Below are 18,410 nucleotides of genomic sequence, written 5' to 3' on the forward strand. Positions count from 1 at the left end.
TAGGTAGGGTTTAACAAGCCGACATGGGTGGGATACAGAGCATGGGAGTAAATAGTGATGGTTAGGATTGATAGAGAACAAAAACAAAAAGAAAAAAGAGATAAAAACAGGGGTGCGGGGGTAGCAAATACTTGGTAGCAAATTTCATTAGTACCATCTTAAAGTGCCTGCAGTTCACTGCGGGGCACGCCCTGAGAAGTTGTGCGAGGAGCCATAGAAGAAAGATTTAAAAAACCTGCGATTATCTTAACTAAGGAACATGATCCTCTTAATTTAGACACACAGCCACCCTATATGACAGATTTACCACCCTGATGTTTCCCTGTTTAGCTTGTCAGTGCCTAAGGCCCACGGGACAAAGGCGCGCACTATAAATAGCTTAAAGCAAAAGTACAGTAAATATAAAGACTCAAAGGCCCATTTGTACACTAGCACCTAAATTGTGTATATATGATCCAAGTGTGTCATGAGTATATTCACCTAAATTAAGTGCAGATGATCCAGATGTGTTAAGGATACAGCTACAGGATAGTGGTTGTCTATCCATTTTCCAGGTACATTTCTAATCATTAACAATTTACGGTCAGACCGCCATTGAAAACCCACCAGGTGGTGACAGAATGATGCATAAATGTACCCTCTGCTCCTCCCACTAGGACACTGAATAGTGTAAGAGTAGTGCATAGAGGTTAGGTCAAGAAATTGAAGAATATGTCAATTCTCAGGTCTCAAACGCTTCTTTTTCATCTCTTGCCAGATACAAAGGACCCAGGGCAGGCCTGAAGACAACGGACAACTAAAACTCAATGGATAGGGACTAAAGTGGGACATTTTGTCCCCCTGACAGACTTTGTTAGATCTGTAAGGCGTCAAGCCCTACAAAGCGGTGGCCACCCTGGCAACGAGGGAGCAATGATCAACAGGGCCAACGGAACAGATTTTCATGAACTGCAAGACAACACAAACACTTTAGAGTTAGGGAAACATGGCCATCCTATGGTCCAACGTACACAAGCAGCTAGAATAGGGACCAGCACAACAGTGTGCATAGCATGCTGAAAAAGGATTTAAATGATATTTTGTGAACCCGACAGCTGTAACACTGTTTTGTTCTTTCTCTTTTCCTCGCACATGCAGGTTGTTGCATATGTATGCTGTTAGAATTGTGTAGGAAATATCCTTAATGTTATCTCCTATAAATCACCCTGAGGCCTACTCATTCAACCATTCTGAAGCATTTCCCACTCAATTGCCCACTATGTCAGGAACCTCAGACCCCTTAGAGCACGTTTCCCTGAAGTATATTCCCTTGCTTCCATTGAATACAAAGCCCGAACTTTTCCCCAACTTGAATACAGTGCATATACTGTCCGACACACATTGAGAAACCCTCAACAAGAGAGGTCCGGGAGGAAGTTTCCATTTTGCCCTTAGTGATTGTTTAGTTCGCGGAGCTTGAGGTTACTAACAGGTACTAACGTATTAACGCCTTTCTTGTGATTTTCAGGCAGGCAACTTTATCATCTCATCAGCTATATGTAAAATGCTAGAAATCAGGATGGGAGATCCTTAGACAGCTGTCTTGTTTTGAAGCTATTTTATTTTCCCTTCAAAACGATTTTGCACAGATAAATCGAATTAAACATTTACAGGACTTTCGATAAACACGAAAGTATGGACAGACGTTTTTTCTTAAGGGAAATAATGGTGTGTATAGTCCTCTTCAATTATCGAGAGACAATGTGCCTCATTACGAGTCCGGCGGTAACCGAGGCGGTAAAACCGCCTGGTTACCGCTGGACTCGTATTACCATTCCGCCTCCGTGACTCCCGGAAATTACCGGGGTATTACAACCCCGGTGTCCTGGGAATTCCGGTGTTAATCCCCATTCCCATTGAGTCCCAAAGGACTCAATGGGGATGGGGATCATGGAAACACCGGCACCATCTCGTGATGGTGTCAGTGTTTCCTTGTCCGCCTGCAGGCGGGCGGTGTTAAACCCGCCAGGTCAGACCTGGCGGGTTCGACGCCTCTGCCTGCAGGAGTTGTGATCGCCCGGCATGGAAACAACGGTGGCGGCAGGTTTACCGCCACCATTGTTTCCGTACCGGGTGAGTTATAATGAGGCCCAATTTCCACAGTGGTGCACGAGTATACAATACAGGTAGGTAGTGACATAGAACTTGTGCAGGGTGTGACCCAGGACTGTAGTAGGTCTGGGGGTATTCAACAAAATAGTGTACACAACACTATCCATCAACACATATATACAAAGGTTGTGCCACAAAACATCGACCCAGAGGTGTTTTGGCCAAACAGGGCTGGGTAAGGGCCCGTGGTGGTGGTGGTGGCCTTCATCAGGATGATCACTGGTAGTGGTGCTGTCAGTATAGGTAATCTGTGGGGGAAAGGAAGGCTGTCAGGATCTCAGGGGATTGATGATTGATTAAAAAATTAATGAATAATGGCCGATTGGTGCCTCAAATATACCAGTGGTGTATCGAAAAACAGCTTACCGTCTGCAGTGGTGCATCAGGGACGCTGTGCTTGGAGTCCTGTTATGGGTATTGGACTCTGGGAACCACATCTGCAGTGAGCATGGGAAGACTCGAATAGTTCGGGTCTCCTTGGCCAATAAATACAGCCTTAGGCCTCTAGGAGCTGTAAGAGAAAGGATAACAGGTCATTATCTATGCGCTCGAGGAGGACCGTGCCAGTGAACAGCAGGGTCCAGGCACATCCAGCATGGGATTGTGCGGTAAGTGACTTGCGACACCAGTGGTGTGGGTGCCCATTCAGTGGGTTAGTAAGGTCACGGTATAATAAAGGGGTCTCAAATAAAGTGCCTATTAGAGCCCTGCCCACTGTTGTGTGAGCTAAGCGCTAGGAGACGCTGGCAAGTGCTGCAAGTATCCACGCGTCTTTAACAGGGTGGTTCAAATGAATCTGGGGAATTTACATGTGTCCAGTACTGTAATTCAGTACGCGGATGATCTGTTGGCATGTAGCACTTCAGAGGAGCAGTGTCGAGGAGATTTAGTAATGATCCTCACCCTGCTCGTAGAGAAGAGGTACAAAGTGGACAAAGAAAAATTGCAGTACTGCCAGACAGAGGTAGTATATTTGAGGCAAGTAATATTGCCTGCAGGAAGGAAGGTAATGCCAGAAAGAGCCACCACAGTTAAGAATGCACCTCAGCCATTCACAGTGTAACAGATGTAGCAGGTTTTGGGGCTCTGTAACTACTGTAGATCATGGATTTTTGATTACTCTAATTACATGAGGCACTTAATGCAGGGGCTTAAGGAAGCACAGAAGATGAACGGTCTGATAGAGTGGTCTGAGGAAAAGGGGACTTGCTTACGGGAACTCAAGGCTGCAATCAGCTATGCTTCGGTCTTGGTGACCCTGAATTATGAGAAAACATTTTTATTAGTTTTCACATTGAAACAAGCAGGTGATGACAGTGGTCCTGAACCAGCAGACATTGTTAGGCTACAAATCTCCTAAACCCAGCGATGCAGGGCCATTTCCCTTGTGAGCAAGCTTTACCGGCAGAGGCTTTTCAAATTCAAATGTCTTTAACCATTATTATGGATTTCCCGTTGACATTGTACATGGAACATTCAGTCTTTGCAATTTTAGAAACGTCTAAGTCAACGTTAATGACGAGAGTTTTAGGATATGAGGCCATTTTATCAAATGCATCACTACATCCCGTGCGGTGTCACCTAGTCAATCCTGTGACATTTGTAGGTGAGCCAGTGAAACCTGAGGACACTGTTCATGATTGTGCCACTTATGAGGGAGAAGAGGAGGAGAGGATGAATGTTAAAGGGGATGACCCAGAGGGGTGGTGTGGTACTTTTTGTTGATGGGTCTTCAATCATAAATCAGGGCACTGGTGAAAGGCACACGGGTGCAGCTGTTGTGGCCCTTCTGTACGTGGAATGTCAGGTTGGACTGAAGAGACGGTTGCCTTTGAATTACTCCTTGCAAGGGGCAGAACTAGTGGCACTCATAGCAGCGGTAGAAATGAGTAACAGGTAGATCAGTTACTATTTACACTGGCTCTGCATATGTCACCTTCACTGTACATTCTGATTTATCAAGATGGCAGAGAAGAGGGTTTAGGAGGGGTGACAGGTCCACTGTTCCACATGCTGCAGTGCTCTCCCGACTAATTGAAGTTTTAACCTTGTCTTCAGGGATAGGGTTAGTTAAATATGCTGCAGATGCTAACCCTACTAATCCAATAGCTCTCAGGAATGATGCCGTAGACAAGGCATTAATGAAGCAGCATATTTACCGTTTACAGAACCCATGTCCCAAAAGGTACAGTTACCAGCCCCATTCACCACAGTCACTGTGTTTAAGATCATAGAAAAAGAAGGGAAAGCCCCTATTGAAGAACAGGAACACTGGAAGAAAAGATGATGTGTTATTCCATCCATGAATTTGCTGTGGAGATAGTAGGTGACAGGGAAGGTAGTAATGCCTGTAGAGCTGCTTCATTTGGCTCTAGAGCAACTACAGTACTGTTACATACTTCTTGGGGGCAAATTGCAGCAGAGCTCTAGCAGAAATGGTTTATAACAAACTTACAAGAACAGGTAAGTAGATTTGTAGGGAATTGTGCAGTGTGCAAGGTATGAGGTCAATACCCTTATTGACCTCATACCTTGCACACTGCACAATTCCCTACAATTTTGCATTTAGGGAGCTCCACATAGATTGTGTGGACATCATCACCTGGTACAACAATTATAGTTATCTGATCATGGTTTCTTGCCCATTCTCACAGTGGCTTGAGGTTAGCCCCTTCGTACATACTGATGCTAAATCGGCAGCAAGATTTCTGGGGAGACAGGTATTTCTACTATGGGCAACTTCTGAGGTCTTAAAATCCGACAATGGGACCCACTTTGCTTTTAGGAATCAAGCCCTGGTTGTGCTTGATTTACCACCCGCAGGCCGGCCAATGGGATCATGGAGAGGCCCAATGGCATTCCACAGGCACATTTAGCCATAGTGTGTAGTGAATTGAATAAGTCTTGGCATGTTTGCCTCCTGCTTGCATTGTTTTATTTAAGAAATCTGCCAGGAAAAGACCAAGCTATGAGCCCTCAGGATATCGTGATGGGGCACTCACACCTCTATTACCTGCATGCAGAGCATCAGACACACACACAATGGCAGAGGTCCTAGGAAAGGAGTTTAGGAAGTACCTTAGGGCTTTAACGAAAAGTGTTAAGGTTACATCTTCACAGGTTGTGTGATCTCACCAAAAGATGACAAGAGAAAATGGCAAAGCTACCGATGATCAAGACAAGACACAGCTGCTCCGCACATTGGTGCATCACTGGAATGAACAGCATTTTCCATGGGCGCCACTGAGTTATCGACTCAACTCTGACTGCTGTGAAGGTGGAGGGCAATAGAATTGGATTCATCTCAGTGTTACTCAAAGGGATACTGCTATCCCTCCACTAACACAGGGGAAGGTGCATGCGTAAAGTTAAGTACACTCTAAGGACTCACCGTTAATTACAGTGCAAAGGGGTGTTTGACCGATGTTCATGTTCTGGAATTTGAATCTTTTTGTTTAGGAAAGACATGTCTAAACTTGTAAATCATGTAAAAATGAATGTTTTTATGGTTTTTATGGTCCTTACGATTGATTTGTCATCATGTCTGAAGATGGCAACCAGTGTTAATACGGAAAGTTTAAATTTGTCTAGTTTTGTGGAATTCAAAGAGAAAACATAAAAGTTAATAGTGATTTTTGGATGATGGGAATGATGAACTAGATCCCACAACAAAAGCATATGGTGTTGCAGCAGATAATATATGTTATAGCCATATGAGGAAAGTAGGGAGAGGATATTGCTACATCTGCTGTCATCCCCCATGCTTCTAGCATCCCTGTGGTGTTTATCCTGAGTGAGGTAGAGGTAGTAGATGCGCTATGTTTAGGGCACCCGGCCTTGAGCAGGGTCCAAGAGCAGTTTAAAGGAAAGTCAATTGGGACATCAATCGTACCAATCGATGAAGACTGACTAGTTGCCAAGCGTAAAGAGCAGAAAAACATACAGTGTATTTGAAGAGCCCAATTGAATCTGGCAGGGGCTATTTCTTTCTAAAGATCTATGGGAGCAACAGGTGAAGAGTTGCAGAGTTGGAGGAATGAGGGGATTCTCAGTAGAAGGAATGACACAAATAAAACAAGAATGTGGGAATGTGTGGAGAAGTTGCTTGCAACATCTGACATGGCTCAAGGAGCCAGACAAACCTGTTAAGATGTAGACACTTACCAATTTTCCTCTGTGTTTTAAGGGCACTGGCACAGTGCCCGTTGGCACAAATGAGAACTCCAGCTGCACACTTCGCATTGCTGATCTGGCTGGAGGTACGGCTGCCCTTATAGACCATTTCTGGACCTGTGGACCAAATGCATACAGGAAGTTGCCTGATGCCTGGTGAGGTGTGTAGTTTCTCTACCCTTCATGTGCCAGTTCTCGTCATCCCTAAGGAACATCTAGTTCTGGCCCGTCCAATGCCCAAAGTTACATTTGTGCCACATTTGTCCCCTGTGCCTCATGTGTCCCCTTCATTAAACTCCCTTCTGGCACCTGGTGTCGATGCCGCAGCAAATGCCAAGTGGCTCCAGGTGACTATATCCAAACCTTTACTATTCGTCAATACTTCTGAGTCAGCGGTTAGTGCCATTAGGGAAGAGTGATGGGCACTGAGGCTAATGACTTTGCAGAACGGGTACATACTCAACCTCCTTACTGCAATGGAGGGTGGAGTTTGTCCAAATATTGGGAGTACTTACTGCACATTCGTGTTTCCCAATGACACAGAGAATGGTACCCTGACACAGACTATCGCTGCCTTACATAAAGTTATGGTGATCATGGAAAATGAAGCAGGAATTGCCAATGACTCATGGTTTGAGTCTCTCTTCTCTTGGGTACTACCCTGGATGAGCATCGCTGTGAAGATCCTGTTGCCAATTTTTGACTTTTTTCTTATTCTTTTTTGTTCCTGGCAATTGCTCTTATGATGTTGCTCTGGCAAGGTACCGGAAACAGCCGCCATTATGAACTTGAAACTGTCCAAGTGTCACAGGTTATTATACGGCACACGCCAGCTAGGGAACTCCTTCCCCTACAATGAATGTAACGCACAATAAAATGTTTTTTATTTGTAATATACTATGGATTATTTTTAAGTAGGCCACCTACCCGTCTCGCACCCAACCTCCACAAACACCCTGTGTCGCAATGGACTAGGTACCAGGCCAGTGTGTATCAATAAGATATTTAATATTGTAATATTTAATGAAAAAGGAAAATCAAAAAATTACACAGCCACCAATGTTGTGGCAACACAAATTGCAATAATCCCTATAAAATAACCAGGTTAAGATATACTTTTACAGTTAATTCCTGTTTTTAATGGCAGAACATAAAAATAACAATTTATAACAAAGTGATAGCTCCTATAGTTAAGCACTCCCCCGCAACACTCACCCCAAACCTCAATTAGGTCTTTGTTCCTTTGAATGGAGGGCAGTGGCAAGGAGGAGGAATATAGAGGAAAAATCAGTTTTGGGTTGGAGCCCACTACCATAAGATGGGAAGCCAGCAAAGAAAGAGAAACCCCATTTTTGGAGCAAAATGGAAGATTGGATTTTTACTATTTCTCACAACTGCTAGGGGACAGAATAGAAGACAATTTGTGTTGCTTACACTTAGGAGACAGGCAAAGTTTTACAGAATACTAATCAGCACACCAGGAAAAATTGAAATAGAGTAGGACAAATCCGTTTTTGAGAGAAAGTAAATGCAAATGGAAAATACAGTGGCAAATGGAAATTGGTTTACACTGAGGCTTTTAATGACAGGTAGGCTTCTGGGCAAAGGGATTGCTCACACTAATGAAACCAGATGGGGTTTAAACTGACAGAGGCAAATAGGAATTTGTTTGCTAACACACACAGTACAGAGACAATTTCGGTTTTCAGCTCACAAGGGGAATAATTATTTTGGGGCAACACTTTAATGACTATAACAATTAATAAAAACACTGGGAACAAGATCGTTGGTTTTCGAATTTCAACAATCCGATCCGTGAAATTCAATGAGGGAATTAATTGATTTACTTACAAAAATACCAAGGATTTACACAGACAAATGTGTTTTTTTAATGGGGATATGCTAACATACTCAGGCAAACAAGAGATTCTTCTGTGGGGAGATGACTGAACTACATGGGCAATTGGGGTTTTGAATGGGGAAATATAGGAATCACTGCTGCAAAAATGAATGGCTTGTGCAATTTAGGGCTGGGGTGATTGCTACTTACATAGCAAGCCTTTGTTTAAGATTTAGGAAAGCCAGCTGGATCCTGGGACACTCTGGACAGATAGGGCAAAGGGTCTGGTCACTGCACTATTAAAGATGGTCATTTTTGTTGTTTTCATAAAATGTACAACAGTTATGAATATGTAAATTATCAAGCATGTTCCTAATTTCATTTTCCATCTTTTCAACAACTCTCATAATTGTCACATGTTGAGATCAGCCAGAAACCTAATCTAACTGGCCATTACAGTTCCCAAAGGCCCAGGGAGATGCATTATATACCCCCAGAACCGCCGGGAATCTACATGAACAATGGCGTAAAAATGAAATCAATCCTCAGTCTAATTGCTGCGCAAAGTGCCTAAAATGAAAATAGTCTGGGAGTGTCTCCTGTTCAACAAATGGGTGGGTTGCTTCAACCCCCACAGTCATCTGTCTCCCTGGGCTCACCTGTAACCAGAGTTTTCTATGAGTCTCTTTGAAGTCAGTGTGGGCTCTTGTAAAATGGGTGTAACAGGGGCTCACACCTTTTTGTCATGCTTCAGCCACGAATGGCTTTCTTTGAAATCCCTGCTTTCCTGCCAGCCAGTCTGCAGAATAGGGAATTTTGACACCTTCAGCAGCATAAAATGTATTGCGGGGTTGTTAGCTGGGAGGTGCAACATCCAGCTGGAGTGGGGCCTTTCATTGTGAAGTTTTTGCACCCAGCCAGAACAGGTTTTTTCCTGAAGTAAGTGTCTCTCCAAATATCACTGGAGTGGGTGAAAGATAATATACATTTGCTTAGGTCACCCCACACATCATGTTTTGCTTTCCTGACATTATTCTGTGAGCAGTGATATCTTTTTTTCATGGTGGCTTTTTAAAGGTGTTTTGATCTGCAAACACATGTGCAGGCCGTTTTTGCTTTTAATGTTTACAAATCCTGTTTTCCATGTCACAGGATTCTTTGATTCCTCCTTCTTTTGGGATTTAAACTGCTGCTTGTCCGTTGATAATGCTAGGTAGGCCCCTTTCCACATGGTTCTCAAACTTTACATGAAACAAAAGAAAAACCAGCCCGTTATTGTTGGAATGTATAAATTCCTGCTGTTCATGTTACAGGGAAAGCAAAAGCCAGGCTGTTTTTGGTTGCATTGTTTAAATGCTGCAATTCATGTGAAAAGGACTTCTGTTTGGGGCCTTTAAATACACCTCACATGCCCCCCTGCTGTTCCATGACTCTTTGTTGGGGAAGAGCAGGGCAGAATGGGGTTTCTTTGGCATAATTTCCCGTCATCAGGGAGTGGGTACTCCAGTATCCCCTTCCATCTCTGAGTTGGGGGTATGGCATGGCACCCCCTTTTCTTCCTTCTTTTGGGAGTGGGCACTCCAGCCTGCCCTTCCATCTTTGCGTTGTATGGTGTGGAACGGCACTCTCTTTCTTCCTTCCCTTCCAGGTCCCCGGGGTTCTCATCGGGCTCCGCTGTCCACTCCAGGCTAGAATTTAAGGGGGTTTGTTCTCTAATAGAAGATAAAAAAAAGTTTCAGTACTTTTTATACTCATTTTTCGCGGAAGATTTACAAGAATTTACAACAAATATAACCTACAGTTATAAATAACCTTCTAGTTTCATAAACATTTTTTATCTTTTTCTTTCTCTTCATTTGTACAATCACACCAAATAAATTACTTCCTGTTATATGTATATATATTTCTGTCCGAATTTTCATCCTTCCTTTTCATTCTTCAGCTGGTTCCTCTGCTCTACTTTCATTTGGCTAATCAATCAGTCACAAATCGTGTCTGGGATGACAGGTTTTCAACTGGTTGATGTGGACCAATGTTTCTTCTGCCTGTTCTCCCTTAGGGATGCAGATATTATAGGGGATATGTGAGATTTTATCTACAATTTCAAAGAGGCCACACCAGGAGGGGAAGACCTTCTTCTCTTTGGTCTGGTTCCTTTTAAAATTGTACATGTAGACCCTGTGTCCTACTTGATATTCTTTTTTAGTGGTCTTTAAATCATAGTGGGTTTTCATCCCCTCAACCGATTTTTCCAGATTCTGTTGAGCATATGCAAAAGCATGTTGAACGTGTTTTCTTAGATTCTCAATATATTCAGGTGTCATGGATGCATTAATTAGGTCCTGCTCTTGTGTTCTGTAGAGCAGATGCTGGGGTAGCACCATTTTTATCCAGTTATTAGCTTGAATGAAGACATTTTGGCCGCAGAAGATGGTGCAGACCTGATGGCCATCAGGACAAGCGGTAGTCGGATGTCCCAACTAGTCTCAGAGTCCGCCACAAACTTCTTTAGGGTGCTCACAATCGTTTTCTTGTACCTCTCAACTCCCCCACTAGAGGCTGGATGGTGGGCAATATGGAATTTTCTCTTTAACCCAAGTATCTCCCACATCTTTGTCATCAACTCGCTGGTGATGCGACTTCCTCGGTATGACTCAATCCTTTGGGGAAAGCCAAAACGTGAGAAGATGTGGTTGATCACCAGGGCAGCTGCTGTTTCTGCCTTGCAATTTGGGGCCAGGAGACATTCCACCCATTTGGTAAACAAGCATGTTACTGTTAACATGTACTTGTTTCCTATAGAAGAGCTAATCATAGGCCCAATGAAATATGCTTGTAAATCTGACCAAGGCAGTCATCCCCCTTTTCTGTAGTTGAGCTCGGTGGTGAGAGAACTTGGCTGAAATTGCAGACACACACACACACATGACACCCCTTCAAGTATTGGTCGAGGTCCTGACCCATGTGGGGCCAGTATGTGACCTCTCACAAGATTTTCAAAGCAGTATGAAACCCCCGATGACCGGCTGCAGCCGTGTCATGGGCATGACTTAGCATCAGGCTTCGGAATGAGGTAGGTACTACCAACTGATCACATCCAGAGATGGATCTCCCTACCAACAAACCGTTTTGGATTCGGAACATTTTCGGAAACTTCATCAACACCCGAGATCCTCTTTCCTGATGTAATGGGTTTCGGTTAGAGGAAAGTTCACGGGGTCTTCAATGTGTTGATAACATTTCCCAATTATCGGATCCACTTTTTGTGCCGTGATCTAATCAGCATCTGGGGTCTCCTTACTCCACTGAGCATTTGAGAGTTCATTTTGTGCAGTGTTTGGGATCTGATGACAGCATCAACCTGGATTTCCCCCAACAGGGACTCGATCTCGAGGAGATCCCCATGAATTGCTCTGGTTTTGGCCAACTGGTCAGCCAGGCCATTTCCAGTTTTGTCTGGTCCCTCTATTCTGGAATGGCCCTTGATCTTCTGCCAGTAGATGGTCATCTCATTAGAGGTGAGCAGATCATCAATTAATTGTAATAGTTTGCCATGCTTGAGTGGTTTATTGTTTGCAAACAGCATGCCTCTGGTTTTGCAATTTATCAGGTGCCCCACGAACCTGTTCCGGACAAAATCTGAATCAGTGATTATGACCAGTTCGTGGAGTTGGTGTTGTACGTCAGTGAGGATGGCCTGATGAACCGCCATCAACTCCACCACCTGACTACTTCGGGGACCGATCTTGTACTCAGCGGAAGGCTCCGGGCATCATTCAACTAGGCATTCCCCATGCTGGCCACCAGTTCCTTTTCCCTGTTGTTATCAACATGGTAGGAACACCCATCCACATAAACTGTGGGCATCCCCTGGCACGTGTCTCCCTCACAGACTTTGTGCCAAGAAGTCAGGTACACCTCCATGTTGTCTTGTGTTTTTTGACTTTTGTCCTCGAGACAGTTTTCTCAAGCACAATCATGCAAGTCAGCCAAACCTTGTGCGAGGGGACTCTTCTTGTTTTGGACATATCTGACCTCCACAGGAAAGCCGTGCACGGATATAATTCAGGAAGTAATTCAGGAATTACTCACAGTCCCGGCCCAGATTCTGTCACTTTGAAGATATTGCAAAGGCCGGTGAGGAGTCTCGATGATGATGTGCTCCCCCTGAATGAATGGACGGTAATTTTTCAATGCTCACAATGTTGGCAGGAGTGCCTTCTCACAATCATTGAATATTTCCTCCACAGAGGATAAAGTCTTACTTGTACAGGAGATGACTTTATTGACCTTGTCATGCTTCTGGTATAATCCTGCTGTTAGTCACGTACTTAAGAACCCTGTCTCCAAGACAAAAAGAACTCCTTGTTTTTGACAGGGTAAGCTAAACCAGGTGCTTGTGAGAGGCTTCTCTTCAGTTGTGTCACTGCCTCAGCTTGTTGTGGACCCCACTCCCACTTGATACCAGCCCCAAGTAAATGGATCAATGGTCTCATTAACTCTGCATAGTCTTCTATAAACTTTCTTCTGTAATTAGTCAGTCCAAGAAGGCTTCTTAGTTCATGCAGAGTCGTGGGGTCTTTCAGTTTTAGTAATGCTTCCACATTTTTTGCCCTTTATGCCCTAGGAAGTTCACGTGGGTCTTACACCATTGCGCCATCTGGAAGCACAGTTTTGTTCCTGCTTCCCTCAACTTGGTCAGAACATAGCAGATTTCATCTATATGTTTCTCCACGGTTGAGCTTTTAATTAGAACATCATACACACAGGCCAGGTTTCCCCTTTTACCAAGTTGGCCATGGCCTTGTGCAAAAAAATGCTAAATTCATTGCTGGAGTTTATATATCCAAGGGGGGGTTGGGTCCACATATACTGTGCCCCCGAGGGTAAAGGCCAGTTTGTATTGGTCTTACCCTCCTTTTGGTACTGTCCAGTATCCATTGGTCAGGTTAATGGCATACACCTTTGATCCTTGGATCTGGGCCAGTCCCTGGTCAATTTAGGGAAGAGGCCATCGGGACATGTGCACTCATTTGTTCAACTCCCTAAGGTCTGCGCATAGTCTCTATTGGTCATTGGGTTTTAGTATCCCCAGTACTGGATTATTATAGGGACTGTAGACTGGACAATGGGAATCTAAGTTCTTTATGATCTCCATGAGTGACTCCATATACGTGAGCAATATTGCTTCACGAATACAGGAATCATCCCAGGGTGCATGGGTATGGATGTAGAATGTATCTTGGTACGACCACAATAGTATGAGTCCACAGCAAAGATTTCTTGAAAATCCAGAAACACTTGCTTCAACGTCTGCTTTTGTTCCTTGGTCTCACAGGCATCAGCGAGTTTGATCTGTTCCTCAACCATCTGCCTGAAGCCTGGAAAGACCTTGGGTTTGGCAATCTCAGTGGTATCCTCCAGCTGCGTGGAGAGATCTCTGGTTATGGTGTTGGCCTGGACTGGAGGTTCCAGGTTGGAGAGGCAGTCACTGTTGACCTGAAATACCACCTCATCCTTCCTGATGGCACTGCTCACCTCTTCCCCCCTGAAGGGCAGGAAGAGTTCACCAAGAAATTCCTCCCTTGCCGGGTGAAAATCTTTTCTGGAGGTAAGTCATCATCACAGTCATAGCAGTCATTGGGTATATGTCCCATGATTTCATTCCCTAAATCAATGGAGAAATGTTGAGCATCAACCGTCATTCCAATAAAGGTGTCTGTTATACTCCTAGGGTCACTGTTATACACCAATATTGGAATGTTGTTGTGTTCTAAGTCAACTAATGGTGTCAGGTTCAAATACAACCCCTGCTGTTGGAGATGATGATTTAAATTTACATAAATGGCCGGGTTTTGGAGTTTCTGTCCTCTCTTAATTTTTAAGGGGATAATGAATTGTCGGGCCAGTCCTGGTATGGGGACCTCTTCTCCAGTTTGAACTTCCACTTCATACGGTAGCAATTGAGCTGACCAAAATGCCTTTTCAGGATTGTCAAAGCCCACAGGGAAGCCCCCCATTTGGGACCAGACTTTGTAATTAATGAGGTCCAAATTAATTGCGAATCAATTGAGAATGTCACTGCCTAAGTAGAAGGCAGAGGGGACATCTCTCACAACCCAACAAGTATGCTCTATGCTTTTATCACCAATGGACATTTTTAGCATGCACCTGCTAGGCAGGAGATGTTAGGAATTGGGAGTTTCCAGGCCCTTTTTACACTTATCAATCAACTTAAATGTGGGAATAGTATGATCTTCTGGGAATTTCCTGAATAACGCTTTGCTGATGAAGCTTTTTCCATTATTCAGCAGGGCTGGACTGGGAACTAAAAGAGGCCCTGGAAATAATTCCTGGGGACCAAAAGAGGCCCTGGAAATAAAGTTCAAAGTGGCCCTATATGACAAATTTTCAGCAAGCCCAATGCTTTTCCAATGAGAACATTTGGAAATACCACAGAAAAGAGGCCCAGGGTGCAGAGGCCCACCGGGAAATCTCCAGAGTTCCCTAAAGGCCAGTCCACCCCTGTTATTCAGCCATACTTTGGTGTGAACAGACCTCCCCCCTTTATTTACCTGAATGGGGAGGAACAGCTGCTCATCCTTTTTCTGAATATCAGCCAAGATTTGAGATGAAGTTTCATCATCTTTTATCATGGGGTTTGGGTTTTCTTCAAATTGTGGATCAGTATAACATTTCAGGGTATTTTCTTCCAGTGTGGAATGCCACTTAAAACTTAGAGGAAGGTTGATTTTCAAGAATGGAGAAGGGTTCCCATCACCAGTTTGTTCTCTTACAGCAATTATAGTTATGACGGGGACTTGATTGTTCCTAAAGTGGAACTCAATTTTGTCAGACCGCTGCTCAACTATATGGCACGTGCCATTTAAGCTTACATAGTTTGAGCTCTGTTTTTATTTCATTGGACAGTTAGCCTGTGTCCAGAGGACCTTGTTTACACAGTCTATTAAGGGGTGACATCCTCTGAAGGAGGTAATTCCCTAAGATACAGGGTGTTCCCTCTGTAGTAATGACTATAACCGGGTGTTTCACCTTGTTTCGCCCAATTTTGATCTCCAGATCTGCAGTCCCCTCGACGTGAATGTAATTTCTGTCGAAGTTCTGAAGTTGTCCAGGAAGAGGTGTGAGGGGAATTTGGTGACTCTCCCCTCTTCCTAAATTGAGTTGATCAAATGCCTTTTTGGATAGAAGGGTGGCTTGGGATCCAGCATCTACCAGCGCTGAAAATGCACACTGCCCTTGCACCTTGATGGGGGCATAAAACCTACCTTCTTTCTACTCCTGGGGGCAAAGGAAATGGGCATTTTGGGCATTTTGGGCCAGATGGCCGGTTAGCTTTTTTATTTTAAACTCTGACTCTGGGTGACCTTGGGACATTTTCTGTGTTGGAGTTAGGGAATCTGTGAAGAAAATGTGGCATCCTGAGATATGGGGAGTTTGTGAATCCCCTTTATCCCTTAATTCTGTGCTGTCCCCTTTTTCCTGGAGAACGTCACTTGAACCGGTTTGGGGGAGGATCCCTCATTTATTTCGGAGTTCTCAAGATGATATTTCTGGGGTTCAGGGACAGGCTGTTCTAGGTCAGTGCCCTTACTTACCCAGTCTGCGACTCAGGTCTTGGGTCAAGCTCCAGTTGTGACACCCTCTCTGGTTGATATGGGGGTCTAGGATCAAATCCTTGCTGCTCTCAGGAAGGGTAACTGTACTTTCTCCCTTAGTCGCTTGGGTATTGAGGGTTTCCATGGTAGCCATACATTCTTGGTCTCCCTTCTTCAAAAGAAGTTTGCAACCAGACAAAAGCTGCTTGGGTCCAGCTGCCTCATATTTCCTGGTTCTTGTTGACTCATAGATAAAAATGTTGCCGCACCTTGCACATCAAGGTGGTGAGCTGGCTTGAGGTCCGTGGCACAGGGGGCATCACACCATATTCAGGGGTCTCCATTCCATTCTCTAACTGTTTGGGGTTCCTCAAGACCTGATTAAATCTAGCCCGTTGTTTTTCTAATCTATCTAATTTATCTTTCTCAGCCCCTATCTCCTGGTAGTATGCAGAGCCTGAGCTTTGTACTCTGCTACCAGGGCTTGACTGGCTTCTTTGACCTTACCTTGGGCCACTACTTCGCCCTGGAGTCCTCTGTTCTCCTCACAAAGGGCCTCATTTCCTCTCTGTGAATCTTACATTGTCTGAGAATACTCAACCCTCTTCTTTTGCAGGAGACTAATCTCTCACTCTGTTCATTTTTGATCAGGGTTGTCTGCTCTAGGTCACATTCTATTTGTCTCATATTTCCCATTAAGTTTTCATTCTGTACTTTTATGCCAGTCACTTCCTGAAAACATAACTCGCCTTTCTCCAGGTCTGCCTTCAACTAGCACACTTCCTGACACAGTGCATCTTTTTCCTGACACAGCAGGCTACTCTGTTCACTAAGGTGATCTCTCTGCTTTTTCATAGTGCTCAACACCTGTTGCTCCTGATCAAAATCTGCTTGGGAGTGGACCTCTTTAATCATCAACTGGTTCTTCTCCTCTTTCAACTTTTTAATCTGATATTGAAGAGCGCCCATGTCCTCTAAACAGAGTCTACTGTGCGTCACTTGTTGATTCAATTTTAGCTGGCTCTCTTTTAGAATCTCAACCCCTTTTGGCACTCCTCTTTCACTGCTGCGAATTATGATTCTCACTCTGAATTAATTTGCTGCTGTGGCGCCAACTCATCCTTTAGCTGTTGAATGATGACACCTAATTCTAACTCAATATTCTGGCTCTGTAGCATTTTCTCCTCTACCTGTCTTAACTCGTTCTGTGTTTTATCTAAAAGCTCATATTTATTTTGTGCAGTGGTTACACTCTCCTGGTACCTTTCTTCCATAACTATCATGTGGAAGTACATATATTCAGTGAGTTGGACCATTTTAATTTGCTTATCTTTGATGTTCTGCATCATATAAAACTTGGTCAGGGCTTGATGTAACAGGCCACTGTCCTGCCACACATCCGTTTTTATAGGGGTCACCTCTTGCATCATTCTAGATTGCCAGGCTTCATGTTCTTGTTCTACCCATTCACCCCCAATGAACAATTTCGATAGAAGGTGCTTCCTATCCATGTTAATTTCTAAAATGCTCATTCTGAAGTGTGTTCTACGGCTGGTGGGTTATCTATGCAAGGGCAAAATCTCCACCCTACTCCTGCCTGGTTTATGCTTTCACTATTTTATTTTAGACACACCGCCCTGACACCTAGGGTACACCTTTTTGGATGGTGCCTTTACAATGCAACCCAGCTTTCTATCCACTAAAAGTAACAATACCTTCAATGACTAGTCTGCTGTGCGGCACTGCCATGGGTGAAAACACCTTTCTCAATCATGGCACGAGCCCTCACTTTGTCATTGTTTATTACGCGGCACACACCAGCTAGGGAACTCCTTACCGTACAATGAATGTGGCGCACAATAAAATGCTTTTTATTTTTAATATACTACGGATTCTTTTTGAGTAGGCCTCTAACCCGTCTCGCACCCAACCTCCACAATAACCCTGTGTCGCAATGGACCAGGAACCAGGCCGGTGTGTATCAATAAGATATTTATTAATGTATTATTTAATGAAAAAGAAAATCAACCAATTACACAGCCACCAATGTTGTGGCAACACAAATTGCAATAATCTCTACAAAACAACCAGGTTAAGATATACTATTATGGTCAACTCTGGTTTTTAATGGCCAAACAGAAAAAGAATAATTTACCACAAAGTGATAGCACCTACAGTTAAGCACCCCACCATGCAACACTCAACCCCAAACATCAATTAGAACTTCCTCCCTTTGAATGGAAGGCAGTGGCAAGGAGTAGGAATATAGAGGGAAAATCATTTTGGGGTGAAGGCCACCACCATAACATGGGAAGCCAGCAAAGAAAGGGAATACACATGTTTGGAGCAAAATGGAAGAATGTGTTTTTACTATTTCTCAACTGTTAGGGGACAGAATAGAACGAAATGTGTATTGATTACACTTAGGAGACAGGCAGAGTTTTAGAGAATACTAATCAGCACACCAGGAAAAATAGAAATAGAGTAGGAAAATCGGACTTTGGGAGAAAGCAAATGCAAAGGGAAAATACAGTGGCAAATGGAAATTTGTTTACACTGAGGCTTTTAATGATAGGGCGACTTCTGGGCAAAGGGATTGTTCACACTAATGAAACCAGTTGGGATTT

This window comes from Ambystoma mexicanum, chromosome 2p (genome assembly GCF_040938575.1).
Source record: "Ambystoma mexicanum isolate Mex_15411 chromosome 2p, UKY_AmexF1_1, whole genome shotgun sequence".
Lineage (NCBI taxonomy): Eukaryota > Metazoa > Chordata > Amphibia > Caudata > Ambystomatidae > Ambystoma > Ambystoma mexicanum.